Source organism: Oncorhynchus clarkii, unplaced genomic scaffold (genome assembly GCF_045791955.1).
Source record: "Oncorhynchus clarkii lewisi isolate Uvic-CL-2024 unplaced genomic scaffold, UVic_Ocla_1.0 unplaced_contig_13504_pilon_pilon, whole genome shotgun sequence".
Lineage (NCBI taxonomy): Eukaryota > Metazoa > Chordata > Actinopteri > Salmoniformes > Salmonidae > Oncorhynchus > Oncorhynchus clarkii.
The window spans coordinates 49,499-61,391 of record NW_027258656.1 but is presented as its reverse complement, the minus strand read 5'-3'; the positions used below and the strand labels follow the sequence as shown (position 1 = coordinate 61,391).

The 11,893-nt window shown below is 52.4% G+C and overlaps 4 non-coding genes and 1 pseudogene across 4 annotated transcripts; all 5 read left to right on the top strand.

Annotated features, from left to right (window-relative positions):
• The first annotated feature begins 40 nt into the window (after positions 1-40).
• On the top strand, positions 41-157 carry LOC139398022 (U5 spliceosomal RNA). Its single transcript, XR_011631304.1, has one exon. It is a non-coding gene; the product is annotated as a U5 spliceosomal RNA (small nuclear RNA).
• A 2,330-nt stretch (positions 158-2,487) lies between these two features.
• LOC139398000 (U2 spliceosomal RNA) lies at positions 2,488-2,676 on the top strand. The gene has a single exon (XR_011631284.1). It is a non-coding gene; the product is annotated as a U2 spliceosomal RNA (small nuclear RNA).
• A 488-nt stretch (positions 2,677-3,164) lies between these two features.
• On the top strand, positions 3,165-3,281 carry LOC139398021 (U5 spliceosomal RNA). Its single transcript, XR_011631303.1, has one exon. It is a non-coding gene; the product is annotated as a U5 spliceosomal RNA (small nuclear RNA).
• A 5,654-nt stretch (positions 3,282-8,935) lies between these two features.
• Positions 8,936-9,113, top strand: LOC139397996 (U2 spliceosomal RNA; annotated as a pseudogene).
• Positions 9,114-9,594: 481 nt separating this feature from the next.
• On the top strand, positions 9,595-9,711 carry LOC139398020 (U5 spliceosomal RNA). Its single transcript, XR_011631302.1, has one exon. It is a non-coding gene; the product is annotated as a U5 spliceosomal RNA (small nuclear RNA).
• The last annotated feature ends 2,182 nt before the right edge of the window (positions 9,712-11,893 follow it).

Sequence of the window (11,893 nt, the reverse complement as noted above, 5' to 3'; positions counted from 1 at the left end):
CACAGAGTGTGTCTCGGGCCCCGACCTCTTGACTTCCATATGACTCTGGTTTCTCTTCATTACGCACAAGCCTTTCGCCTTTTACTAAAGACTTCCGTGGAGAGGAACACTTACGAGTTCAACGTATTTTTGGAGCGGCTTTGCTTCTTGCAGAGCCCGGTATCTTGTTTCAAGGGAAATTGACAGAGATGGGCCAGGATAGTGACTTAAAGACGCATTAGCGACTTTTTCCAAAAAACACCTGCCTGTTTGTTGCCAGGGAAACGGTGGTTGGTTGGTTGGTTGGTTGGTTGAGTGGGGGTTGGAGGGAGAGAGGAGCTGGCTTTTGCCAACCCACCCGCTGAGGTCTGTCGAGACCCCCGGGGGTCCGGCGGTTTCAGGGTTCCATTTGTGGGTTATCGCTTCTCGGCCTTTTGGCTCAGATCAAGCTTGGTACCGAGGTGCCCCAGAGCTCGCTGAGTCAGAAGGTCGGAGATAGGAGGGCGGTAGTTTCGGTTGGTTGGTTGGTTGGAGTAATTTTCATTGGCAATTTTCTTTTCTGATTTTTTATTAGAAAAGAGTAAGAGCCTTTTCTGGGAGAGAGCCTTTCTCTGGGAAGAAGATGGCAAGAAATGCTATGCACACGTCAGTACCTGGTATTGGATTAGCAAACACTCTAAGATTTGCATGGAAGGACAAAGAAGAGGAGCCATTAGGAAGGGAGGCTTTCGGGAGGACCCTACTGATGGGAATGCTCAGTGTGGGGGTCAAGGATGTCTTTTGCCTCCAAGAAAACCCTTTGGAGGTTGCTTATGACGTGTCGTTCTATACTGAGGAGAAGCACGATGAGATAATGAGGAAGGTGAGAGAAGTCGAGAAGGAGAGGCCTATGTGTAGCTACATAGTAACAAGCTTGGCAAGGAAAAACTTCAGGCTGGTAACGGTTACCATGTTCAACCCCTATGTGAGGGACGAAGAGGTGAGGGCCTTTCTGGGGAGATTCCTGGACAACATCTCCTCAGCAAAGCATATCAGAGATTCCTTAGGATTTTGGAATGGGAGGAGGTGTTTCCAGGCTCTCCTCAGAGAGGACCCGAAGGGGATGGATGGCTACCTCCATCCTCCAGCGTTGTTCTCCCTGGGGGCTGACGGGGGGACGTTACACTATGCCCGTCAGCCTCCGTTCTGCAGGCGATGTATGGCCTACGGCCACACACTCGCCTCGTGCAGCACGAAGAGGTGCAGATACTGTGGATCGGCTGAGCACGAGGCGAGGGATTGCGTCGAGCCGAAGAAATGCCACGGGTGTGGCTCGGAAGCGCACCTGTGGCGGGATTGCCCGGCTCGGCGGGGGTCATACTCGTCTGCAGCTGGGGGGGGAGCGAGAGCGGAGGATGGAGGAAGACGAGAAAGAGAGGAGCCGGAAGAAGGGGGTGGAAGGACTGACCAGAAGGAGTCGGAGGGAGGAGAAGAAAAAGAGGAGGAGAGAGCTGGGACAGAGAAAGAGGACGGGATGGAAGAAGAGGAGGACGGGACAGAAGGAGAGGTGGCCGGGACAGAAGAAGCGGTGGCCGGGATGGAAGGAGAAAGAGCTGGAATAGAGGTTGGGAAGGAGGTTGAAGGAGAAAAGGAAAAGAAAAAGAAGAAGAAGAAGACGGCAACGAGGATGGAGGAGAGTGAGGAGACAGTGAGAGTGGAGAGCACAGAGGAAAAAACAGCGGAGACGAAGGAGGTGGAGGACAAGATGGAGAAGGAACTGTAAGGGCGATTGGGTGGGGGGGGCAATATAGTGGGGAAGAAAAGGATGGAGGAGTTGAGAGAGATGGTGAGGAGTTTGATAGAGAAGGAAAGGGGATTAGCAAAGGAAAAGGAAGGCACGGTGTGTGACGCAACTTTCCAAAACCCGTGGGGAAATATCCCCCCTTGCAAGAGGCCAAAAAAGGCGGTAAGGAGGAAGGGTGGAAAGAAGGGGGGGGGGGGCAGAACGGGGGGACGGGGAGGTAGCGGGGCCCTCGTGGGCTCCGTCTCCATCCTCTTTTAAACCCCTCGCTGAGCTTGACCTCCCGGGTATGGCTCAAACCTGGATGATGGAGGGAGAGTCTGACTATTTATTTGTGGATGCGATGTCCCCGGAGCGGAGTCCGGAAGAGGGGGGGGTGATGGACCTGAGGGTGGGGAATGTGCCGGGTGCTGTTGCTGTGTTCAGGGGAGGGGGGATGGTGGGAGATGGGAGTGATGTAAGGTCACAGTCAGACAAGATAGCGAAGGGGGGCACTGGGTGAGAAATTGCTGTAATATGGTGGTGTATATTGGTAGTTTGTAGGTCATTGGTTATTGGTTTTGGGAGTTGGCTAAAATCAATTAGTATTGGAATGATTAGTGGTAGTGTGGTGGGATTGTATATTTAAGTTGACTGAAGTTTGGAAGATTATTGTTTGGTTGTTGGAAAGTAATTTAAGTTGACTGAAGTTTGGAAGATTATTGTTTGGTTTTTGGAAAGTAATAAAAATATTTTGTAAAAAAAAAAAAAAAAAAAAAAAAAAATCTGTTCTTATCAGTTTAATATCTGATACGTCCCCCATCGGGGGACTACATATTAAATGGATTTTTCGAACAGGGAGTCGGAAATGGGGCTTGCTCCGTCCGCTCCACGCATCGACCCGGTATTGCAGTACCTCCGGGAACGGTGCAACACTTTTCTTCCGTTGTCAAGGAAAAATGCAAATTCACAAAGCTCTGTAAACAGCTGGCTAGCTAGCTAGCTGGCTAGCTAGCAGAAGAAGAGAAGGAAAGAAACATTCAAACTGAAAGAAAGGCGAAGCGCTCTTCAATGGGGTCCCCCGTTTCCCGCCATTTTACTTAAAAAAAAAAATTAAAAAAAAAAAAAAAAAGAATTGGGGCCAGGATTGTGTGTGTGTGTGTGTCTCTCTCTCTCTCTCTCTCTCTCTCTCTCTCTCTCTCTCTCTCTCTCTCTCTCTCGCTCTCTCGCTCTCTCTCTCTCTCTCTCGCTCTCGCTCTCGCTCTCGCTCTCGCTCTCTGTCTCTCTGTGCCTCTGTGTCTGTGACCTTCTTTTTATCCACAGACAGCCCTCGAAAACTTGGAAGAGTGGGTTCCGGGAGCACCCGCGGGAACCCTGCCTAGAGTGCACAGAGTGTGTCTCGGGCCCCGACCTCTTGACTTCCATATGACTCTGGTTTCTCTTCATTACGCACAAGCCTTTCGCCTTTTACTAAAGACTTCCGTGGAGAGGAACACTTACGAGTTCAACGTATTTTTGGAGCGGCTTTGCTTCTTGCAGAGCCCGGTATCTTGTTTCAAGGGAAATTGACAGAGATGGGCCAGGATAGTGACTTAAAGACGCATTAGCGACTTTTTCCAAAAAACACCTGCCTGTTTGTTGCCAGGGAAACGGTGGTTGGTTGGTTGGTTGGTTGGTTGAGTGGGGGTTGGAGGGAGAGAGGAGCTGGCTTTTGCCAACCCACCCGCTGAGGTCTGTCGAGACCCCCGGGGGTCCGGCGGTTTCAGGGTTCCATTTGTGGGTTATCGCTTCTCGGCCTTTCGGCTAGGACCAAGCTTGGTACTGCGGTGCCCCAGAGCTCGCCTAGCTGGAAGCCGACGGCCGGAGGGCGGTAAAGGTGTTGTTATTTAGACGTCCGTTTTGGGGCTTGTCGTTGTTGTTTTTTGGCTTTGCTAAAATTTAATTTATTTTTGTTTGTTTACTCTTCTTCCCTTCTTTTTTGGAAGAGAGAGTGATTAGAGAGGGGTTGAGTGCGTCATCGTCCTTGAGGAGATGGCGCATAATTCGACAAATAGGTCGGTCCCAGGAGTAGGGCTGGCAAATACTCTAAGGTTCTCATGGAAAGAGAAAGAGATGGAGCCCTTTGGACGTGAAGTTTTTGGGAGATCCATTCTGATTGGAGTGCTAAAACTGACGGTGAAGGATGTCTTTTGCCTCCAAGGCAACTCACTGGAGGGAGTTTATGACGTCGCTTTTTACACGGAGTCTAAACATGATGAAATCCTTAAGAAGGTGAAAGAAGTGGAAGATAAAAGACCGATGTGCCATTACGAGACAAAAAGTTTGGCGAAGAATAACTTTAGAGTCGTAACGGTGAACATGTACAATCCCTACGTTAAGGATGAGGAGGTGAGGGCCTTTCTGGGGAGATATATGGACAATGTCTCCTCAGGAAGGCCCCTAAAGGACTCGTTGGGATTTTGGACTGGGAGAAGAGGATTCCAGGCGCTCCTAAGAGAAGATCCTAAAGGACTGGGAGGGTACCTTCATCCCCCAGCTATGTTCTCCCTGGGGGCTGACAGGGGGACGTTGTACTATGCACGTCAGCCCCCATTCTGCAGGCGCTGTATGGCCTACGGACACATCCTGGCCTCGTGCAGCACTAGAAAGTGTAGATTTTGTGGATCGGGGGGGCACGAGGCCAGGGACTGTGACGAGCCGAAGGCTTGCCACGGGTGTGGCTCCACTCAGCACCTGTGGCGCGATTGCCCGGCTCGTCAGCGGTCATACGCGTCTGCAGTTGGAGGGGGAGCAGGAGCGGGGGATGGGGGAAGAAGAGGAGGGGACGGAAGTCCTTTACAGGCACAGAGAGCAGGCCCAGAGGGTAAAAGGAAAGAAGAAGAAAAAGGAGTGACAGCGGGAGGAGAAGGAAAGAAGAAGGAAGCCAAGGGGGTGGAAGAGCGTGAAAGATCAACGGGGGAGGGAGTGGTGGGTGTGGGGGTTCCTGTGGTAGGACCTGTGGAGGGGGAGGGGGTGCCTGTGGCAGGACCTGTGGGGGGGAGGGGGCGCCTGCGGCAGGAACTGGGGAGGGGGTGGAGGGGAGGCGGGAGTGGGGGGACTGTGCGTCGGACCTACTGGTGGAGGAGATGAGGGAACTGGCGGAGGAGCTGGGAGGTGCTGTCTCCCCGCTGCCTCTTGAGCCCCTTATACCTCTTCCACCTATAAAACAAAAGAAGAAAGGGAAGAGGGGGGCAGACGTGACAGATAGGGAGAGGGAGGGGGGTGTGGAAGGGGGGGGAAAGCGAGTGATGGGGTTAAGGAGGAAGTCCCTGTCCTCACTGTTTGTGGAGGCCCCTCAGCACGGGGGAGGGTGGATCCCTGGGAGAGGATCAGGGTTTTTTGGCCGAGGGTCCCCAAATCCTCTCAGAGGAGATGGAGTCCCCTAGCCTCAGTTTTGAGGAGTACAGGGAGGAAGCTGGTGGGGAGCCCGGGGTGCAGGGTACTCCTAACCCTAACACCATTCCTGCATCCTGGGCTGGAGGAATGGATGAGGACGGGGAGACGTCGGACGAGGGGAAGATGTCCCTGTCGGGTGTGATGGGCCAGGGGAGCATCAGGTGAGCCTCCTGTTTGTTTGGTGGTTGTTTTTGGGTTTTATTTTCTGAGATAATTGGTATTTTTGTTTTATAATAGAAAATTATGATCATTTTGTTTAGTTTAAATGTAAGGGGTTTAAGAGATTTTGTTAAGAGGAGGGCGGTGTTTAGTTTTTTAGAAGGGGTGGGTTTTGACGTTTGTTTTTTGCAGGAGGTTCACCTGAGGGATGGAGGGGATGTCAAAAGGTTTAGGAGAGAGTGGGATAAGGGTTATTCGTTGTGGGGCATAGGAGGGGTGCACTCAACGGGGGTAGGGATATTGTTTGGGAATAGGGAGATTATTGTTGAGAGCACTTTTTGCGTAGTACAGGGGAGAGTTTTGGGTATAGATATCACATATAGGGATATTAGATATAGGTTATTTGGGGTGTATGGGTCACAGGTGGCGGCAGACAGGAGGGAGATGGTGGACTGTCTGGCGCCCCTGTGTGTCACAAATAGGCACTTAGTGATAGGAGGTGATTTTAATATAGATTTGGGGATAGGGGGAGACAGTAGTGCAGGCGCCATCACCGGGCTAATGGCTTGCCATGGCCTGGTTGATGGTGGCCTGCACACTACTCCGGCAATGGTCGGTCCCACATGGCGCAACTCCAGGGGGGTTGCGCGGAGGCTTGACTATATTTTTGTATCTGGGTCTTTGGGTCGGTTGTCTGGGCGGCTGTTGCCTGTCTTCTTTTCGGACCATGACGGGGTGCTCCTGCAGGTGGGGTCGCCAGTCTGCCTCTTCGGTAGGGGGTACTGGAAACTAGATCGGGATTTACTGGATGAGCAGGTGTTTGTTAATGCGGTCACAGGGGTGTTTCGGAGGCTTGAAGGCCTCCGGCCCATGTGTGAGGGGGTGTTAGAGTGGTGGGATATAGTAAAGGTAAGGATTAGGGCCTTTATTATAGGATATGGTAAGAGGAAGAAAAGGGAGGAAAGGAGGGAGGTGGATCATATCCAAAGGTTGCTCGAACTTGAGTACGAGGCAGGCAACCTCGGTGGTTCGATTGACTGGGAGAAATCCACTGCCCTGAAGGCGCAGCTCAGGGAGCTGCAGGAGCTGAAGGCTCGAGCTTTCCTGGAGCGTGCACATAGTGGCTTTTTAGAAAATAATGAGACTTGTTCCGCTATGTTCTTTAAGTCAGTTAGGGCAAGGCAGAGTAGGAAGGTAATGCATGGAGTTAGAAAAGAAGATGGTAGTGTAGTAAGTAAACCAGAGGAGATGGTCAGGGTGACAACTGATCATTTCCGAGGTTTATTTAAGGAAAGGGAAATAGATGTAGAGCAGGGAAATGTGTTTTTAGAACACTTGTCCCGGCGGTTGCCGGAGGACATTAGAGACGTGATGGAGGCCCAGATCTCACTAGAAGAGGTTGAGAGCGCTCTTAGGAGGATGGGAAAAGGGAAGGTGCCTGGGATGGATGGGCTGCCGGCGGAGTTTTACCTCAAGTTTTGGGGTATACTTGGACCGGTGGTACTCGAAGTCTTGAAGGCCATCCTCGAGACGGGTGTCCCGGGGGGTTCAATGGTAGTCGGTGTGCTGTCACTTCTTTACAAGAAGGGGGACGCAACCGACCTTGGCAACTGGCGGCCATTGACCATGCTGTGTGTAGACTACAAGTTGCTTGCAAAGGTCTTAGCGGACCGGTTGCGCACAGCACTTCCCTACGTCGTCCATGAGGATCAGACGTGCGGGGTAGAGGGACGCTCAATTAGATGGAACCTTCAGTTGATCAGGGACTCCATCGCCTGGGTTGAAGATAGAGGTCTTTAATGGTAGCAGCGCTAGATCAGGCGAAAGCCTTTGATCGCGTGAATAGATCCTTTCTATTCAGGGTATTAGGTAGATTAGGATTTGGGGAGAAGTATATAGGATGGATCCGTACTTTATATGTCGGAGCGGGGTGTCGAGTAAGCGTAAACGGTCACTTGGGTGACGTTTTTGACCTCTCGTCTGGGGTCAGGCAGGGGTGCCCGCTCTCGGCACTCCTCTTCGTTCTGTACATGGAGCCTCTGGGGGCTGCCATTAGGGCAGACACAGGGGTGGAGGGCTTGTTGATCCCTGGAAGCGGTGGGCTGCGTGTTAAGATGACGCAGTACGCCGACGACACTTCCTTGCTACTATGCAAGGACTCGTGCCTGACAAGGTCCCTTGCCATCATTGGGGATTTCACCCGGGCGTCGGGGGCGGTTCTGAACAATGCAAAGTCTTCCGTTAAGTTTTTCGGAAGATGGCGCGGTAGAACGGATGTGCCCGGAGGGTTATCTCTCTGTGAGGGGGCCCTGAGGATTCTCGGGGTCCATTTTGAGACCTCCGGCTCAGCGACGCTGAACTGGAACATGAGGATCGCAGTGGTGCAGAGGAAGCTAGCGATGTGGAAGGCTAGGTCTTTGTCTTTTATAGGTAAGGTCCTGGTCCTAAAGGTGGATGTATTGCCATCTCTTTTGTATTTGGCATGCATCTACCCATTGCCGGCTTGTCTGAGGAGGCCTCTAGTGAGGCTCGTGTTTCAGTTCATGTGGGGTGGCAGGTACGAGTGGGTCGCCAGGGCACGCATGCTCTGTCCCATCGGGGAGGGAGGTAGGGGGGTACCCAACATCCCCCTCAAGCTGGACACAATTTTTGTGTCCTTTGTGTTGACAGAGCTGGCTCATCCGGTGATACACCCGTCCGGTTACCTCCTGCGGGTGTTCTTCTCCTACCAAGCGAGAAGCGTAATGGTGTGGTCTAACACGGGTCCTCGGGCGGAACAGCTGCCGTGGCACTTTGGCCATGCGGCCAAGTGGTTGCGTGCACACCCCGAGGTTGAAGTTGCCCGAGTAGGTTTAGACCACAGGCACCTGTACGAGGAGGTCAGGCAGGCAGGGAGTCCTGCGCCTGTAGTGGGCATCTCGGAAGTGGTCTGGGAGGGAGTGCAGGCGCGGGGCCTGGACAACAGGCTCAAGGACCTGAATTGGTTGAGCCTCCACAAGTGTCTGCCGGTACGGTCCACCATGTACCGGCATAGCTTGGCGCGATCCCCCACCTGCCCAAGGGCTGCTTGTGGCAGGGAGGAGACTGTGCGCCATGCTTTTTGGGACTGTGCCTTTGCCGGAGTGGTATGGGCGAGGGCACGGGTGTTGATAGTTTTGGTAAGAGGGGATTTTGTGGTTACATGGGCTAGGTTAGAGAGAGGTGTAGGGAGAGCGAGGGGTACAGATAGGGATAGATTTCTGCTCTGGCTTCTCATAAGCCTCTTTAAACGGGGGCTGTGGGAAGCCAGGCAGAATTTGGTAAAGACAGGGAGAGATTGGGGGGTGGAAGGGATATTTAGGAGGGTGGAAGGAGATTTAAGAGGTAGGATGAAGAGGGAGGAGAGGAAGTGGGGGAAACATGCGGCACGGGAGAGATGGAAAGGGGGTTTAGGGCTGGGGGTGTTAGATTGAGATTTATAAGGGGATAGATTAGGAGCGGAGAGATAGGGAAAGGTAGAGGTTAGGAATGACGGGGAGGGATGATGCTCCCCTGAGGTTTGTTTTTGTTTGGTGTTTTTGTAAATATGATTTTGTAAAGTATGAATGGTATAGATGGTAATAAATTATTTTTCTAAAAAAAAAAAAAATCTGTTCTTATCAGTTTAATATCTGATACGTCCCCCATCGGGGGACTACATATTAAATGGATTTTTCGAACAGGGAGTCGGAAATGGGGCTTGCTCCGTCCGCTCCACGCATCGACCCGGTATTGCAGTACCTCCGGGAACGGTGCAACACTTTTCTTCCGTTGTCAAGGAAAAATGCAAATTCACAAAGCTCTGTAAACAGCTGGCTAGCTAGCTAGCTGGCTAGCTAGCAGAAGAAGAGAAGGAAAGAAACATTCAAACTGAAAGAAAGGCGAAGCGCTCTTCAATGGGGTCCCCCGTTTCCCGCCATTTTACTTAAAAAAAAAAAAAAAAAAAAAAAAAAAAAAAGAATTGGGGCCAGGATTGTGTGTGTGTGTCTCTCTCTCTCTCTCTCTCTCTCTCTCTCTCTCTCTCTCTCTCTCTCTCTCTCTCTCTCTCTCTCTCTCTCTCTCTCTCTCTCTCTCTCTCTCTCTCTCTCTCTCTCTCTGTCTCTCTGTGCCTCTGTGTCTGTGACCTTCTTTTTATCCACAGACAGCCCTCGAAAACTTGGAAGAGTGGGTTCCGGGAGCACCCGCGGGAACCCTGCCTAGAGTGCACAGAGTGTGTCTCGGGCCCCGACCTCTTGACTTCCATATGACTCTGGTTTCTCTTCATTACGCACAAGCCTTTCGCCTTTTACTAAAGACTTCCGTGGAGAGGAACACTTACGAGTTCAACGTATTTTTGGAGCGGCTTTGCTTCTTGCAGAGCCCGGTATCTTGTTTCAAGGGAAATTGACAGAGATGGGCCAGGATAGTGACTTAAAGACGCATTAGCGACTTTTTCCAAAAAACACCTGCCTGTTTGTTGCCAGGGAAACGGTGGTTGGTTGGTTGGTTGGTTGGTTGAGTGGGGGTTGGAGGGAGAGAGGAGCTGGCTTTTGCCAACCCACCCGCTGAGGTCTGTCGAGACCCCCGGGGGTCCGGCGGTTTCAGGGTTCCATTTGTGGGTTATCGCTTCTCGGCCTTTTGGCTCAGATCAAGCTTGACACCGAGGTGTCCCAGAGCCCGCTGAGCCAAAAGGTCGAAGGAAGTCCGGAGGGAGGAAGGTTTATTGTTTTGTGGCGTAGAAATTGTTTTTTGGCGTTCCCGGTCTGCAAGAGGCTTCTTCCTTTTTTGAAGAGAGCTTGAAAACTGAGAAAATGGCGAGAGATGTACCAAGAAGAATGTTTCCAGGGATTGGGATTGCGAACACTGTAAGGTTTGCATGGAGCAAAATGGACTCAGAGCCGTTCGTGAGAGAGAAGTTTGGCAGAGCTGTCTTGATGGGGGAGCTAAAGTTGGCAGTCAAAGATGTTATGTGCTTTCAGGATAACCCGTCGGAGAAAGCCTTTGATGTTACATTTTTTACAGAGGAGGTGCATGAGGACATCATGAAGAAGGTGAGGGCTGCGGGAGGTGAGAGCCCTATATGCAATTATGAGGTCACAAGCCTGGCCAAGAATAATTTTAGACTGGTGACTGTAAACATTTATAATCCCCACGTCAAGGACGAGGAGGTGAGGGCATTCCTGGGGAGGTTTATGGAAAACGTTTCTTCGGCAAGGCTCCTCAGGGACTCCCTGGGGTTTTGGACTGGGAGGAGGTGTTTTCAGGCACTCCTCAGGGAGGACCCAAAGGGGTTGGGAGGTTACCTCCATCCTCCAGCAATGTTCTCCCTGGGGGCTGACAGGGGGACATTGTTTTATGCCCGTCAGCCTCCGTTCTGCAGGCGGTGTATGGCCTATGGCCATACCCTGGCCTCGTGTGAAGCCAGGAGGTGCAGGTTCTGTGGTTCAGAGGAGCACGAGGCCAGGGACTGTGCCGAGCCGAAGAAATGCCACGGGTGTGGCTCGGTAGCGCACCTGTGGCGGGACTGCCCGGCTCGGCGGAGGTCATACGCGTCTGCAGCTGGGGGGGGAGCGAGAGCGGGGGATGGAGGAAGACAAGAGCCGGAAGACACAGGCGGAAGGACTGCACAGAAGGAGTCGGAGAAAGGAGAAGAAAAGGAGAGTGCGGGGACAGAAGGAGAGGTGGACGGGATAGTAGGAGAGGAGGCCGGGACAGAAGGAGAGGTGGCCGGGATGGAAGGAGAGATGGATGGGACAGAAGGAGAGGTGGTCGGTACAGAAGGAGAGGAGAACGGGATGGAAGGAGAGGTGGTCGGAATAGAGGAAGGGAAGGAGGTGGAAGGAGAAAAGAAGAAGAAAAAGAAGAAGAAGACTGCGACGAGGATGGAGGAGAGTGAGGAGATGGTGAGAGGCGAGAGACCAGAGGAGACAACAGTGGAGAGAAAGGAGGTGGAGGAGGGTTTGGAGAAAGAACCGGAAGGAGAGACGGAAAGGCGAAGGGGGGTGAAGAATTGGGAGGGGAGTGGAGTGTCGAAGGAAAGGCTGGAGGAGTTGAGAGGGATGGTGAGGAATTTGGTAGAAAAGGAAATGGGGAAGGCAAAGGAGAAGGAAGGAACGGTGTGTGACGTTGGATATCGAAGTCCTTTTATGAATGATCCTCCGTGCAAGAGGCCAAAGAAGGTGGTGGACAGCAGGTGGAGGAGGGGTGGTAAAAAGGGGGGGGGGGCAGTGCGGGGGGATGGGGAGGCAGCGGGGCCCTCGTGGGCTCCATCTTCCTCATCTTTTAGACCCCTCGCTGAGCTTGACCTCCCAGGGATGGCCCAAAGCTGGATGATGGAGGGAGAGTCGGACTTTCTCTTTGGGGATGAAGCGTCCCCGGTCCGGAGTCCGGAGCAGGGGGGGGTGATGGACTTGAGGGTGGGGCAGGTGCCGGGGGTTGTTGCTGTATTCAGCGGAGGGGGGACGGTGGGAGATGGGAGCAATGTAGGGCCACAGTTAGACGAGTTAGACGGGATAGAGAAGGGGAGCAATGGGTGAGTTTTTGTTGTAAAATAGGTGGGGTAAA